General features: G+C 40.4%; 1 protein-coding gene across 7 annotated transcripts in view; it reads left to right on the top strand.

The window, feature by feature from the left end:
• PTPRU (protein tyrosine phosphatase receptor type U) overlaps positions 1–16,921 on the top strand; it is a 118,584-nt gene that overhangs the window by 84,253 nt on the left and 17,410 nt on the right. The window lies entirely within an intron of this gene.

Below are 16,921 nucleotides of genomic sequence, written 5' to 3'. Positions count from 1 at the left end.
CACAGATGAGTGTCCTGGTTCAGTCTTTCAGGCTGCTGCCAAATAGATTGACACAGACATACATGCATCTCACTGTGTACATAGGGGTTACTCTGCTTCCTCCAGAATGGGGCCAGGGACCTTCACTGATAGTATAGGCTGTCTCCACACTGAGCCAGGGAAGGGGAAGTGGGGCCATCAAGGATGCCAGAGCTTTCCCTACCATTTTGAAGATCCCTTTTTCTTTTGCTGCTACTCTAGTTACTGCAACCTTTTAAGTATTTTCTGGAGCTCTGAGGAACATGGCTTTGCCAGCTTTTGCTAGTTGTTCAAAGATTTTGTGGGAGAATGGAATTCCAGAGCATCTTACCTGCCATCTTGTTTGATCAGAAGTCCAATTTTCCATTTTTGAGCCCTTCCAGTGCATTCTCTGAGCCACTTTGGGCTTATCTTGTGTGCCTTTTTTGTGGGTACCTCCTTGGAATCCTATTTCCAGGGCCACATATCAGGTCCCAGACCAGGGGCCTACAGAGAAGGACAACCTAGGTAGGAAAGCCACACCCTGGTCAGCATCTTCTCTCTGAGGAGCCTCCCTGGCTTTCTGGGACTCCAGGTACTCCTCACTTTTCAGGAAAATAGTGTCAATAGCTGCCATCTTCGGGTGCTCACTGTGGGCCAGGGATTGGGTTGAGTATTTAGTATTTGCAGCATTATTTGGATAGTAACAATTTTTATCTTCATTTCACATGTGAAACTGAAGGTAGAGAGAGTAACATCCTCAAGGTCACATCAGAGCTGGACTTTGAACTGGAATTTTTCTGACTCCAGAGCCTGTCTCTTAATTTCCTTATTACACCATTTGCCCTGGAGGATGCTTCAGGAAAGGAACAAAAAAAGAGCCCTTCATGGTGAAAGCCATTTGTGAAGTGTTATTTTCATTCATCTCTTGGAGATTTAAAACTCACATTAGCATGTTGGAAGCCCTGAGAGGTCCTGCAGGGAAGAAACCTACACATTTTCATTTGAACAAGAACTTTTCTAACTCATTTAAAACATAGACTCCCTCCTGGTTCTCTTTCTCTTCTTTTTCTTCTTAATGGAATACCATTTAATCATCTTGCATAACTAGTATTTTCTGGAACACACTTTGACATCCACTTTTTAAGGAAAGTCTCTTTTCTTTGGAGCACAATTTAAGGGTTTAAGGCATCCAGCCACAATGGTGTAACTGGTACTTGACTTGCTCTTCAGCTGTAAGCACCTAGAAATCTGTATCAAACATATGAAATGATTATTTTTAGATATTGGACAACAGGAAGTTCAGGATTATAATCCCTAAATAAGTGAGAAAAGAGTTAAGCCCTATGATCACCTTGGCTTTCTACCTAGAGGCAATTTTCATACCATGGCACAGGAAGAGGGAACCAGAGCAGAGCATGATGGTTTCCTTGGTTTGAAGAGACAGAGATTGCAGTTTGGGAAACTGAGGTACTGGGAATTTTCAGGTCAGGGTAATTAATAGGAGAGAGTTACACAGAGAAAGAGCTCCAGTAATCTATGTGGGTCCCTTCAATCTTGGGCTAAATACCAAACTGCACATGTATATGATGAGACTCCATTAAGCCAGTAAAGAAAAACCACTTAGGAAAGGAAAACTGACAGGAAGTTGTAAGCTAAGTATTTTCTAAAGCTCACACTGGAGTTGGGAGATGTTTGAGTTCTGACTAACCAGATTGGAGAAATGTCTTTGAGTACCTGGGGCATATAGAAGGGTCATACCTTAGTAGTAAGGCAGTACTATCTTTAGATTGATGCTGCTCTATGCCCACCCTGAAAAACTTCAGTAAGATCTCTGAAGGACCAAGCTGATTTTCAAGTACCTTAAGAAAATTGAAATAATTGTTTTCTAATCACAACAGAATTATTTAGGAAATCAATAACAAAAGGATATCTGGAAAATCCCCAGACATTTGGAAATTAAACAACATACTTATAAATAATCTGTGAGTCAGAGTATAAATCATAACTTCTGGCTGACCAAAATGGCAGGGTAAGGTATTCCAGGGTGCCGTTCCCCCTCAGAATCCTGGAACAACTAGCAAAAACTGGCAGAACCATTTTCCTCAAAACTCTGGAAAGCAGTTAAAGAGTTGCAGAAACTGGGCAAGTGCTGAATGAAGAAAACACAACTTTAAAAACAGTAGGAGAAGCTTCTGGTGCCCTTGACGGCCCCTCTCCTATCCCTGTCTGGTGCAGTGTGGAGCTGGCCTGTACTCCTGTTGTGGGTCCCTGGCCCTGTTCTAGAGCGAACAGAGCAACCCCTTTGTCCATACTGGAGTACCTTATATGTTGGGGCCAAATCTAGCAGGTGGAAGCTTGAATGACTGAATTAGGAGACTTATTTCTGGCTTACCTTTCCAGGGCTTCCCTGCAGGCAGAAGCAGCTTGGGGACTGCTAAAGCAGTATAAGAAACAATTAAGTCAAATTATCTTGGAGCAAAGGATTACCTACTTTAAGGCATACAATAAGTAACCTGGGAGGGGCAGTATGTCTATTTCATAGGGAGTAGAGGGGGCTTTTGGGTTCCTATAAATGGGTGATTACCTAAGACTATGAGCAAGCACATGCCCAGGACAAGAACAAGAGAAGGCTCAGAAAAGATGGAGAGGATCCTGCACTTTATGTACAAGAGGACTAAATTGTGAAAGATGATTTTTTGCATTTGTTTGTTTTTGTTAGCTCCAGGCACTCAACGAATCTCTGACATATCATTAGCTGTATACAAACTCAAGGAACAGATAGCTCAGAGACCAAATTCCAGAGTTAACACTTTTAAATATTAAAATGTATGGTGTGCACAAAAGATTACAAGACAGACAATGAAACAGGAAATGATGGCTCATCCAAAGTAACAAGACAGAAAAATCTATAAACCACCAACAAAGAAAACTAGACTTTGGAAATACCAGAAAAGATCAAACAAACAAACAAACAAAAAAGCCCTGAAAAGATCCTATGAATATGTTCAAGGATATAAAGGAAAACACAGAGAGAGAAAAAAATGATTTTAGGAAAAGAATGAATTAACAATGTAAGAATCTCATTAAAGAGATAAAAAATTTAAAAAGGACCCCAACAGAAATTCTGGAGTCAAAGACTATAAGAGAATGAGAAATTCCCTACCAGGATTCAATTTATGAGACTGGATCTGGCAGAAGAAAGAATCATGAATTTGAAGACAAGACAGTTGAAATGATTCAGACTGAGAAGCAGAAAGAAAAAAGAATGAAAAAAGTAAACAGAACCTAAAAGCCCTGTGGGACACCATCAAGCATATATATATATATATATATATATATATATATATATATATATATATATATATATATATATATATAATGGGAGTTCCAGGATAAGAAAGAAAGGGCAGAAGGAATATTGGAAAAAATAATGGCAGAAAACTTCCCAAATTTAATGAAAGATGTGAATATGTACACTCAAGAAGCCCAATGAACCCCAAACAAGTTCAACTTGAAGAGAATGCTGCCCAAATGCATATTAGTCAAACTGTTGAATGCCAGGGAAAAGGAGAGAGTTCTGAAAGCTGCAAGAGAAGCAACATCTTATGTACAAGTGAATCTCAATAAGATTAAGTGCCTCTTTCTCATAATAAACCATAGAGGCAAGAGGGCTATGGCATGAAATACTTAAAGGACTGAAGGAAAATAATTGTCAAATGAGAATTTTATGTCCAGCAAGACTTCCTTTCAAAAATGAGGGAGAGATTAATACATTCCCAGATAAACAAAAGCTATTAATGTCACTCAAGCAATGCTAAAGGGAATTCTTCAGGCTGAAAGAAAGGTCAACTAGACAGTGGGTTGAAGTGGCAAAAAGGTAAAGATGTCTGGTAAAGGAACCATATGGGTAATTATAAATGCCAGCAGTATTGTATTTTTTGGTGTGTAATCCCACTTTTTCCTTTTTACAGGTTCTAAAATGCAAATGCTTAAAAGTTATGAGCAATTATATATGATTTTGGATATACAATGTAGAAAGATGCAATTTGTAACAAGTACAACAAAAAAGTGGGGGGACAGAGAGGCATAGGGACAGTATATATGTTTGCTATTGAAATTAAGTTGCTATCAAATCAAACATGATTGTTATAGATTTAGCATGTTAAATTTAAGCTCCTCAGTAATCCAATGAAAATATAAGAAAAATATATACAGAAAGAATGGAAAAGGAAGTCAAAATCATACAATACATAAATCAAGTAAGTGTGAAAGTAGAGATTAACAGAACTGCGGGTCAAAAAAGCAAAAAGATAACAAAAACCAAATAGCAAACTGGCAGAGGAAAGTCTTGCATTATCAGTAGTTACTTTAAATGTAAATGGATTAAAATCTCTCTTCAAAAGGTAGCATGACCTTTTGGTTATATATAAAAAAGCATGACCCAGTCATATGCTGTTTACAAGAGTCTTACCTTAAATTTGAAGTAGGTAGAAAGTGAAAATATATACCATGCAAAAAGTAATCCAAAAAAGTTAGGGTAGTAATACTAATATCAGATACAATAGGCTTTAAGGTAAAAACAGTTGCGAGTGGCAAAGAAGGACACTGTAAACTGATAAAAAACGGTCGATTTAACATGGAGATAAACTAATTATATCTATGTATGTATACATACACACACACACACCTAACAGCAGAGTCCCAAAGTATATATAGCAAATACTTACAGTTTTCACTTTTGAAGAGAGAAAGAGACAGCTCTACATAAGTAATGGGAGACTTCAGTACACCACTTTCAATAATGGATAGCACATATCAATATAAGATCAATAAAAAAGTGGAAGATGAATGATTTTATGAACTAAACCTAATGGACATATCTAGAACACTCAAATAGCAATAGACTACACATTGTTCTCTACAGCACATAGGCCATTCTCCAGTATAGATCATATGTTAGATCACCAAACAAGTCTCAATAAATTAAAAAATATTGATATCACACAATGTGTCTTTTCCCACCTCAATGGAATGAAGATAGAAATGAGTAACAGAGGGAGAACAAAAAAATTCACAAATATGTGGCACTCTTAAACTACCAGTGTGCAAAAAGAAGAAATCACAAAGGAAATTAGAAAATATTTTGAGACAAATGAAAACAAAACACACTAAAACTTATGGTATGCTGGAAAGGCAGTGCTGAGAGGGAAATTTATAGCTCTAAATGTTTATATTTAAAAAGAGTGATCTCAGATTAGAGACTTAGCCTTACAGTGGAAGGATCTAGAAAAAGAAGAGCAAACTAGTCTGAAAACGAGCAGAAGGAAGGAAATAGTAAAAAATTAGGGCAGAGATAAATGAAATGGAGAATTAAAAAAAAAAAATAGAGAGACTCAAGGAAACCAAATTTGCTTCTTTGAGTAGATCAATAAAATTGGCAAACTAGGGAAGCAGATGTAGCTTAGGTGATAGGGCCTCTGCCTACCATATGGGAGGACCTGGATTCGATCCCTGGGGCCTCTTGGTGAAAAAGAAGTGAAAGTGTCCCTGAGTGGTGACCCAGTGCCCGCCTGATGAGCCGAGTGCCCATGCAGTGAGTTCGAGTGCCCACATGGTGAGCCAAGTGCCTGAGTGGTGAGCCGAGTGCCTGTGTGTGTGCCTGCATGGTGAGCTGAGTGCCCGTATGGTGAGCTGAGTGCCTGTGCGAGAGGCTGCGCAGTGAGCTGAGTGCCCATGTGGTGAGCCAAGTGCCTATGTGAGCGCCCACATGGTGAGCCATTGCCCGCACAGCAAACTGAGTGCCCGCATGGTGAGCCAGTGTAAGTGCAAGTGAGTCATGCTGCAAGATGACGATGCAACAGGAGAGGCGAAGGGGAGAGTCAAGGTGAAGTGCAGCAGAGACCAGGAAGAGGTGGCACAATTGACAGGGAACCTCTCTCCACATCAGAGGTCCCCAGGATCCAGTCCTGGTGAATCCTAGAGGAGAAAGACGAGAAGAGAAGACAAAAAGAGAACTAGATACAGAAGATCACACAGCGAATGGACACAGCAAAAACAGCAGGGCGGGCAAGGGGGTAAGGGAGGGGAAGAAAAAAAATTGACAAACTAGCTAGACTGACAGAGGAAAAAAGTAGAATGAAATAAAATCAGGACTATTTTATTTACATTCTAAATAATGTATTACTAATGACCCTGCAGAAATAAAAAGAATTACAAAAGGATACTATGAACAACTGCATACCAACAAATTAGATGAACTATTTGAAATGGGCAAATTCCAAGAACATACAAACTTCCTACACTGACTCAAGAAGAAATAGATCTCAATAGACCAATAACAAGTAAAGAGATTGAATCAGTGTGGCAGTTTGATATTATTGATGAATTCCAAAAAGAAATACTGATTATGATTGTAAACTGGTCTGTTCCTCTGGGCTTATGATACCCTTCGAATATATTAAATTCAGAGGTTTCACTTTTACTTGATTAAATTAAGACTAGGGCTTTGGTTCCCTTGGTGGGCAGACACTCACACAGAAGCAGATAAGTAGGAAGAGAAAGTCCTCCTAGACCTGGGAAAAGAGATGAGCCTGATAGTCTACAGCTGACCTTGTGAAGCGATCAGAGCAGCTGAGCCTGGAAAGAAATGAGCCCCAGGGAGAGAATGAGCCTTATGCCAGCCAGCTGAGATCAGAAGCTGGGACCATGGAGCCTTAAGAGGAGGAGGAAGGCTGAACCCTTGGAGACATCGCCTGCCATCTTGCACCAACATGTGGCAACAGACTTTGGGTGAGAATCTATCTCTTGTGGTACCTTGAGTTGGACTGTTTAGGGCCTGGTAACTGTAAGCTTCTACCCCAAATAAATACCCTTTTTAAAAGCCAACAAGTTTCTGGTACTTTGCTTCAGCACCCTGTTGGCTGGCTGATACAATCAGTAATCAAAAACCTCCCATCAAGGAAAAGCCCGGGACCAGATGGCCGTACCGATGAATTTTACCAAACATTCCAAGAAGGACTAACAGCAATCCTACTAAAACTTAAAAAAAAAATTGAAGATGAGGGAGTATTTCCTAACATATTTTGTGAGGCCAGCATCTCCCTTATAGCAAAGCCAGGTAAAGATATCACAAGAAAAGAAAGTTACAGACCAATATCCCTTATGAATAGAGATGCAGAAATCCTCAACAAAACATCGCAAACTGAATCCAACAGCACATTAAAAGGATTCTATGCCATAATCAAGTGCGATTTATCCTGGCTTTGTAAAGGTGGGTTCAACATAAGAAAATCAATCAATTTAGTACACCATATTAATAGAATGAAGGGAAAACAAAATACATAATCATCTCAATTAATACAGAAAAGGAGTTAAACAAAATCCAGTAACCTTCATAAAAACACTCAGAAAACTAAGAATAGAAGAAAACTTCCTCAACATGATAAAATGCATATATGAGAAACATCATACTTAATGGTGAAAGACTAAAAGCTTTCCCTCTAAGATCAGGTACACGACAAGAATTCCCACTGTCACCACTGTTACCCAACATTGTAATGGAAGTTCTAGCTAGAGCAGTAGGGCACAATAAAGAAATAAAAGGCACCAAATTGGAATGGAAGAAGTAAAACTTTGCAGAAATGGAAAAGCTAATCATCAAATTTAAATGGAAGGGTAAGGGGATCTGAATAGCCAAAACCATCTTGAAAAAGAAGAACAAGTTGGAGGACACAGACTTCCTGACTTTAAAACTTATTATAGACTTAGAGTATTCAGAACAGCTTGGGGAAGGGAGCGGATGTGGGTCAAGCAGTTGAGTGCCAACCTTCCATATGGGAGGTCCTGGGTTCAGTTCCTGGTGCCTCCTAAAGAAAAAACAGACAACAAGTGAAAAACCATGAGCAAAACCAGCAAACTGATGAGGGAGCCATTTAGGGGCAGGGGGAAGAGTTGCCTTGTTGGAAAAAAAAAGAGCATGGGAATCAGGAGGCATTCCTCAGTGGGTGAGCACCTGCTTCCCATATATGAGGTCCTGGGTTCAATCCCCGGTACCTCCTAAAAAAACTGACCAAACAAAAGCGTGGTACTGGCAGAAGGACTTACATGTAAACCAGTGAAATTGAATTGTGCGTTCAGAAAAATACCATTACATCTATTGCCAATTGATTTTTGACAAGGGTCCCAGGTCCACTCAATGGGAAAACAATCATCTCTTCAATAATTGGTGCTGGAAAAACTGGATTTCTGTTTGTAAAGTATGAAGGTGGACCCCTATCTCACAGCATATTACAAAAATTAACTCCAAGTAGATCAAAGACCTGAAAAGTAGAGCTAAAATTATAAAACTCCTAGAATAGCACATAGGGAAGCATCTTCAGGATCTTTTGTTAGGCAGTGGTTTTTACACTTTACATCAAAAGCATGATCAGAAGAGAAAAAAGTAAATAAACGAGACTTCATCAAAATTAAAAATTTTTGTGCATCATAGGATTTCTTCATAAAAGTAAAAGGACAACACACAGAATGTGAGAAAATGCTTGGGAACCATATATCTGATAAGGGTTTTATATCCAGCATATATAGACAAATCCTACAACTAAACAACAAAAGGACAACCCAATTAGTAAACGGGCTAAAGACTTGAATAGACATTTCTCCAAAGAAGGAGATACAAATGGACAAAAAGCATATGAAATGATGTTCAACATCATTAGACATTAGGGAATACAAATGAGAAGCACAATGAGAGAGCATTTCTTACCTGCTAGCATGGGTACTATTAATAAGATGGAAAATAATGAGAGCTGGAGAGGATGTGGAGAAATAGGAAAACTTGTTCATTGTTGATGGGGATATAAAATGGTGCAGCCACAATGGAAGACAGTTTGACAGTTCCTCAGAAATTTAAGTATATAATTACCATATGACCTGGTATTCCCCTTTCTAGGTCCAAAACCCAAAGAATTGAAAGCAGGGACTTTTATACAGATGCATACTGACATTCACAGCAGCATTATTCACAACTGCCAAAAGATAGAAGTAACCTGGGTATCCATCAGCAGATGACTCGCTGAATAAAATGTGGTATATACATAAAATTGAATATTATTCAGCCATAGAAAAGGAATGAAGTTCTGATATATGCAACATTATGGCTGAATCTTGAAGACATCATGTTGAGTGAAATCAGCCAGACACAGGACAGATGCAGTGTTTTCTCACTGATATGGAATAATTAGAAGAATCAAACTCAGAGAGTCATAAACTAAAATGTACTTCTAGGGGCTGGTATGGAAGTAGGGAATGGGGAGTAACTGCTTAATTGGTACAGAGGGTCTGTTTGGGTGATGGAACAGTTTGGGTAATGTATGATGTTGATGGTGGTAGAACATTGTGAATGTAATTACCATCACTGAGTTATATATTTAAATGTGGTTAAAAAGGGAAGTTTTAAGTTGTATATATGTTACTAGAATAAAAATTAAAAAAAGGACACAGGACTTACACAGTGAACCCTAATGGACATTATAGATTATAGTTAATAGCATAATTATAATAACATTGTTTCATTAATTTTAACAAAGGTACCTCACTTATGCAATGGGAAATATGTGAGGGAGGTATATTTTCTGCGTGATTTTCCTATAAACCTGTAAGTTCTCTATTTTTTAAAAAAGCAGCTTCCAGGGTCCATTCTTACCCCTCACCCTCTCCCTTATCCCAATCATCCTACTGAAGTTGACCCACTTACTCTTCAAAACTCAGCTATCTGCCACTTCCTCTTGGGTCCATATGACCCCACCCCTCATTCCCATTTTTGCATTGCTCAATTAATTTGCATTTTAATTCCAGTATTATAAGAAATATTTATTAAGTACCTACTATGTACCAGACATGGGGAATACAGACTTGAGCTTTTTTTCACTCATTTATTTATATAGTCTTTCAGTAATTTTATTCTTTCATGTAGCTCTTATCTGATCATTATCCTTACTGTGGTGACTCATATAGCTCTGTCTGCCTGAGAGGGGAAAAGTCTCAAAGTGGAGCCTGAACCAAAATTACAAATAAATAAAACTACAAATAAACAGCTTAGAAAAATCGCAAGGGGAAATAGCAAAATGTAAAACTGAAAGATAATGAAAACAAAATATATCAAACATTCATGGGATACAGATAAACATTGCTTTGAGGGAAATTTAAACTTTCAGTGCTTGCATCAGAACAAAAGAAAGGTTTAAAATCAGTGATTGCATACTGATGCTTAATGGATGTAGAATTTTTAATTAGCTTGAGTGTAAAAATGTGGAAATGGATAGAGTTGAGGTAACACATTATAAGTGAGTATAACTAACATGGCTGGTTTATAAATGGGATTGTCACTGAAAGGGGTAGTTTAGGGACATAAAAGTCAATTGAGGCGTTGGACTTGGCCCAGTGGTTAGGGCGTCCGTCTACCACATGGGAAGTTCAAACCCCAGGCCTCCTTGACCCGTGTGGAGCTGGCCCATGTGCAGTGCTGATGTGCAGAAGGAGTGCTGTGCCACGCAGGGGTATCCCCTGCGTAGGGGAGCCCCATGCGCAAGGAGTGCGCCCCATAAGGGGAGCCGCCCAGCACAAAAGAAAGTGCAGCCTGCCCAGGAATGGTGCCACACACACGGATAACCCCGTGGTGGATGAGAATTGTGTTTAATAGTACAAATACAAGAATGTTCTTCTATGAACTAGAACAAATGTACATTACTAAAAGTGCCCAGAAAGAGGTTTTTAGGAGTAATGTTTTCATAACTTGTTTTTTTTCCTTTTTTTTCCCTTTATTTTCTTTTAAATGTTACATTAAAAAAATATGAGGTCCCCATATAACCCCCACCCCACCCACGCCACCCCTCCCACATCAACAAACTCTTCCATCATTGTGGCACATCCACTGCATCTGGCGAATACATTCTGGAGAACTGCTGCAGCACATGGACAGTGGTCCACATTGTAGTCCATGCCCTCCCCCAGTCCAGCCAGTGAGCCATGACAGGACACACAAAGTCCAGCATCCGTCCCTGCAGCACCACCTAGGACAACTCCAAATCCTGAAAATGCCCCCACACCATATCTCTTCTTCCCTCTCCTGACCATCAGCAGCCACCATGGCCACCCTCTCCACATTACTACTACAATTTCTTCCCTTACTCATAACTTGTTGAGCTGACTTTTACCTGTTATTTTGTTTTTTGAATTTGAAATAAAGTTCGAAAAAAAATCAATAATTGCAGCTTTTGCCTTAAGTAGCCAAAAAAGAAGAGCAAATTAAACAAAAAATAAGAATTGAAGGAAATAATAAATATAAGCACAGAAATAAATGAAATAGTATATGGATAGGCAATAGAGATAATCAAAGAAATCAAAGCAAATTCTTTGAAAAGACGAATAAAATTGATAAACTCTTAGATATAATAAGGAAAAAAAGAGAAACACAAGTTAGTAATGTCAAGAATGCAGAGGGGATATCATTCTAGATATCATCAAAAGGATAATAAGGGAATACTGTGAACAATTTTATTCAATAAATTCAACAACGTAGTTGAAATTGACGAAGTCATTGAAAGACATTAATTACCAAATTGAACACAAAAAGAAACAAAATCTGGATAGCCCTATACCCATTAAAGAAATCAAATTTCTAATTACAAACTTTCTCATAACGCCATGCTTCACTGATGAATTCTATCAAACATTTAAGGATGAAATAGTACCAAACTTACCCAAACTCTTTGAGAAAATAGAGGAAGAAGGAACATTTCCTATAATTTTATGAAGCCAATATTATCTTGTTCCCTAAAGTACACACACAAAATTGCAAGTGAAAGAAAAATCTACAGACCAATATCCCCATGAATACAGACACCAAATACATTAAGAAGACATTTGCAAAATATGTCTTGATCACACAGGGTTTATTCCAAGAATTCAAGGTTGGTTTAATATTTAAAAAAATCAATCAATGTAATTCACCAAATTGACAAAATAAAGAAAAAACATATGACTTAACTCACTAGACAGAGAAAATATTTGAAAATTTAAACACCCATTTGTGATTAAAAACAAAATCCCAGCAAACCAGGACTTCCTCAATCTGATAAAAAGCATCTACAAAAAACATACAGTTGGGAAGCAGCTGTGGCTCAATCAGTTGGGTTCCCGTCTACCATATGGGGAGGCCCTGGGTTCGTGTCCCGGGGCCTCTTTGTGAAGGAAGGCTCACCTGCAAGCACCGCAGAGTGCTGCCCGGCCTGTAGACGCTGGGGAGCGCTCCCTGGCCTGCAAGGGCCATGGAGAGCCGACTCAGCAAGGTGATGCAACCAAAAAAGGGAGACAAGCCAAAATACAGAAAAGTGTGCAGCAAATGGACACAGCGAGCAGACAGCAAGCAAGCCACAAGTGGGGAGGGGAAATAAAATAAATACAGACACAGAAGAACGTACAGCAAATGGACATAGAGAGCTGACAGCACACAAAAAGCCACAAGTGGGGAGGGGAGGATAAAAAAAAACTTACAGGTAACATATTGTAGCAGTTTGATATGGTTGTGAATTCCAAAAATAGATACTGGATTATGTTTGTAATCTGATCTGTACCTGGGCATGATGAAGTTATGATTAGGGCTTTGATTGGGCCGTGTCATTAGGGCACTGAATCCTCACCCCTTGGTGGGTGGGGACTCACAGATAAAAGGCATGGCAAAGGACAGAGTTGAGGGTTTTTGATGTTGGAGTTTTGTTGTTGGAGTTTGATGCTGAAGCCCCAGGAAGTCAGCATGCAGAGGAAAGAGAAGCAAGCTCCTGGAAGAGGAGAACACAGAGGAATAGAGATGGCTCCTTATACAGTCAGAAACCCCAGGGTACAAACACCTGGTAGTCTACAGCTGCTCTTGTGGAGAGAACAGAGGAGCTGAACCCAGAGGAACCCAGGAAGCCTGAACCCTCACAGGTGCCAGCAGTCATCTTGCTCCAACACGTGAAAATAGGCTTTAGTGAGGGAAGCAACTTACGCTTTATGGCCTGGTAACTGTAAGCTCCAATTCTAATAAATACCCTTTATAATGCCCAGCAGATTTCTGGTATTTTGCAATAAAACCCCTTTAGCTGACTAATACACATATTCTATTTAATGGTGAAAGTGAATGCTTTCCACCTAAGATCTGGAACAAGACTAAGTCATTCACAGTTACTACTTCTATTCAGTATTGTACTAGAAGTCCCAGCCAGAGCAATGAGGTGAAATAACAACAACAAAACATTATAAAGGAAAAAGCAATAATGTCTTTATTTTCAGGTGATATGATTCTTTCTGTAGAAAATTCTACTAATCTACAAAAAAACAATAAATAAGTTTATCAATATTGCAGGATACAAGGCAAACAATTTGAAAAATGCAATAAATTGGTATTAGCATATAAAACCACAAAATACTTAGAGACAATTTTATCAAAATATGAATTATATTTGTATGCTGAAGGAAATTAAAGCTGACCCAAAGAAAGGGTAGATACACTATATTCCTTGTAGGAGACTAATATTATTAAGGTGTCAATGCTCCTCAAATTGTTCTACAGATGCAGTGAAATCCCAAATGGCTTTTTTTTTTTTTTAAATGGAATTGCCAGGCTGATTCTAAAACTTGTGTGAAAATGCAGACTCTCTAGAATAGCCAAAGCAGTTTTAGGAAAGAACAAAGTTGGAGGGCCAAGTACTGTATTATACTACGTTAATCAAAACAGTGTGAAATTGGCATAAGAAGAGACATTGATCCGTGGAACAGAATAGAGAGCCTAGTAATAGACTGTTGTGTATATGTTTGATTTTCAAACAATGGGGATAAGACAGCCTTTTCAACAAATGATGATCAACTTACCATATATCCAAATGGAAAAAATGAAATCTCAACTCATGTCTCATTTCATACACACAAGTTAACTTGAAATGGATTGTAGGCTTAAATGTAGAAGTTAAAATGATAAAACTTCTAGGAGAAAACATAGAAGAAAATTTCATGACCTGCTGGTAGGCAAAGATTTCTGAGGTAGGCCACACACAGCACAAATCATTTAAAGAAAGAAAGAAAGAAAAAAAGGAAATGCAAATTACAGACTTGGAGAAAATAGTCATAATGCATGTACCTGACATGAGACTTGTATCTGGAATATGTGAGGAACTCTCACAGCTTAGTAATAAGAAGAGAACCCAATTAAAAATGGGTGAAAGATTTGAATGGATGCTTCACAAAACAGGATATATAAATGGTTAATAAGCACATGAAAAGATGCTCCACATTAGTTATCAGGAAAATGCAAATTAAAATTTTTTAATTTTATTTTTTTCTCTCCCCCCCTCAGTTGTCTGCTCTCTGTGTCCATTCGCTGTGTGTTCTTCTGTGACGGCTTCTATCCTTATCAGCGGCATCGGGAATCTGTGTTTCTTTGTGTTGCGTCATCTTGTGTCAGCTCTCCATGTGTGTGGCGCCATTCTTTGGCAGGCTGTACTTGCTTTCGCGCTGGGTGGCTCTCCTTACGGGGTGCACTCCTTGTGTGTGGGGCTCCCCTATGTGGGGGACACCACTACATGACAGGGTACTCCTTGTGCGCATCAGCACTGCGCATGAGCCAGCTCCACATGGGTCAAGAAGGCCTGGGGTTTGAACTGCGGACCTCCCATGTGGTAGGCGGATGCCCTATCCATTGGGCCAAGTCTGCTTCCTGCAAGTTAAAATTGAAATGAGATACCACCACACTCCCACTAGAATGTGTTTGGTTAAAAAGTCTGGCTATATTAAGCGTTGGTGAGGAGGAGAAGGAAGTAGAATGCTTCCATTGTTAGTGGAAGCTTAGAATGGCTGTGGGAAGCTGCTCAGAAGGATCTTATAAACATACACTTACTCTGGGAGCCAGCAGTGATTCCACTTCTGGGTGTTCACCTGGAGAAATGACAACGTGCCCATAAAGGCTTGTCATGCATGTTCATAGCAGCGTCATTCATCGTAGTCAAAACCTGGAAACAGCCAAAAGACTCATGCACAGGAGAGTGGTAAACAAATTGTGGTCTATTCATGCAATAGATTACTACTAGGTGATAAAAAGGAACAAACATGCAACAAGATGGGTGAGCTGAAAAACATGCTGAGCTGTATGTAGAGTGACCTATAAGTGTGTGTACTGTGTTGTTCCATTTCCATGAAATTCTAGAAAAGGCAAAACTAGTCTAGTGGTAGAAAGCAGAGTGTGTGTGGAACTAATTGCAAAGGGACAGAAGAAAACTTTTCAGGAAATGACAGGCATTCTATATTTTGGTTGTGGTGGTGGTTACTGGGGCATATAACTCATTGAACTTCATGTTTTTTGGATATATTTTATGTAAATTATGCCTCAACTCTATTAAATAATTAAAGGATTGAGCTAGTTGGGAGGGGGTCTACCTTCCTTTCAGTGCTGTCAGTCTTACACCAGTGATGGGTAATCTCATGCTTCTGGTAATCTTTTATATCTTTAAATCTGTTCCAGTTGGGGAATCCCATCCTGGGCCACCATATGGGTGAACATTCCCCAGCTACATTTTTGCATTGCCAGGAAGGTCCATCCTGTGTTAAAAACATCTTTCCTCCACCAGTGTCTTTCTTTAAAATTGTGTAGACTTCATTGCTCTTTGAAGGGCAGTTGTCCCCCCAAAGGGTAACACGTGAAGCTATGAGTGTATACCTGCACAATGACAGAGTGCTTTCTCAAAGGTGGTCTCATTTAACCTACCCTATAGGTCTATGAAGAGATCTGGCCTTTGTCATTCACCTGCTATGCCCCAGGTCCTGATCAGAGACCAGCCCAGGTCCTGGCCAGGAGTGTTTTTGCATTTTGGGGAACTCAGCAGTGTGTCTGTCCTGGTGATCAGGCATTCATTCTGGCAATTAGCAAGTAGGAAGGAATTATAGGCGAGGCACTGGGCTGGGGTAGAGCCTTGAGCCCTTCAGGCAGCTTTTTCCTTCACGGCCCTTCAGATCAGAAGTGAGACAGGAGATTGACAGAAGGGGATCATGGGGTACTCCTGGAACCTGGGGGAACTAAGGAGGGTCATTTCAGCTGAGACATGAAGGATGAGTAGGAGTTCACAGGCGAAAAAAAAGGGAGAAGGGTGTTGCAGGCAGACAATGGCATGTGCAGAGGCACAGGTAAGTGAGGAGCAGGCACCTGGACCCACTGGGGGTCCCCCACCGGTCTCTGCCAGCTAAGGGCTGGCTTGTATAAGCTCCTTGCGGCCTTACCCACCACCGGAGGAGGGAAATGAGAGTTGAGCAAAGGAGAGTGTGTGAGAATGTGTCCGAAGGAGTTGTGACAGGGCGGGGCTGTTGGCGCATCCTCGGGACCAGATCGTGGGCCCAGGATGGGGGGGTTCCTCTGAGGATGCTGACCGGAGCCCCCGGGAGCGGGGCGGGCCTGGTGGGGAGGGGGTCGTTTTCCCGGGAGTGTGTGGGGAGACTTCGAACCTCTCCACCCGCCCCCCTCGGCTGAGGCCGCGGCACAGGCTGACAATGGAAATGCTTGCGCAGAGAAACGCCTCTAATCAGGTGGCTCGTGTTCTTCTGCAGAGGAGGTGGTGGCAGCGGCTAATTTCGGGACTTGTTTGAATGGGGGTAATTGCGGGGAGTTGCCAGTGTTCTGGGTTGTTCCCTTGAGGGAGGGAGCAGGGGGCGCCCATCGCGGGCTCTGCTGAGCACTGCCCCCTGCTGGCAGCGCGGTGACTCCCCAGCGGGATGGCGCCCCTCAGGCCGGCAGAGCAAGGGTGGGGAGAGGCTGTCACAGGATCCCAGAGGTCAGGTGACCCGATGCTCCTTCACAGATGGGAAACAGATGCAGAGGGCAAGGGACGGGCCCAGGGGCACGCGC

Source organism: Dasypus novemcinctus, chromosome 9 (assembly GCF_030445035.2).
Source record: "Dasypus novemcinctus isolate mDasNov1 chromosome 9, mDasNov1.1.hap2, whole genome shotgun sequence".
NCBI classification, from domain to species: domain Eukaryota; kingdom Metazoa; phylum Chordata; class Mammalia; order Cingulata; family Dasypodidae; genus Dasypus; species Dasypus novemcinctus.
Note: the sequence above shows the minus strand (reverse complement) of the source record. Positions and strands in the feature narration are given on the sequence as shown.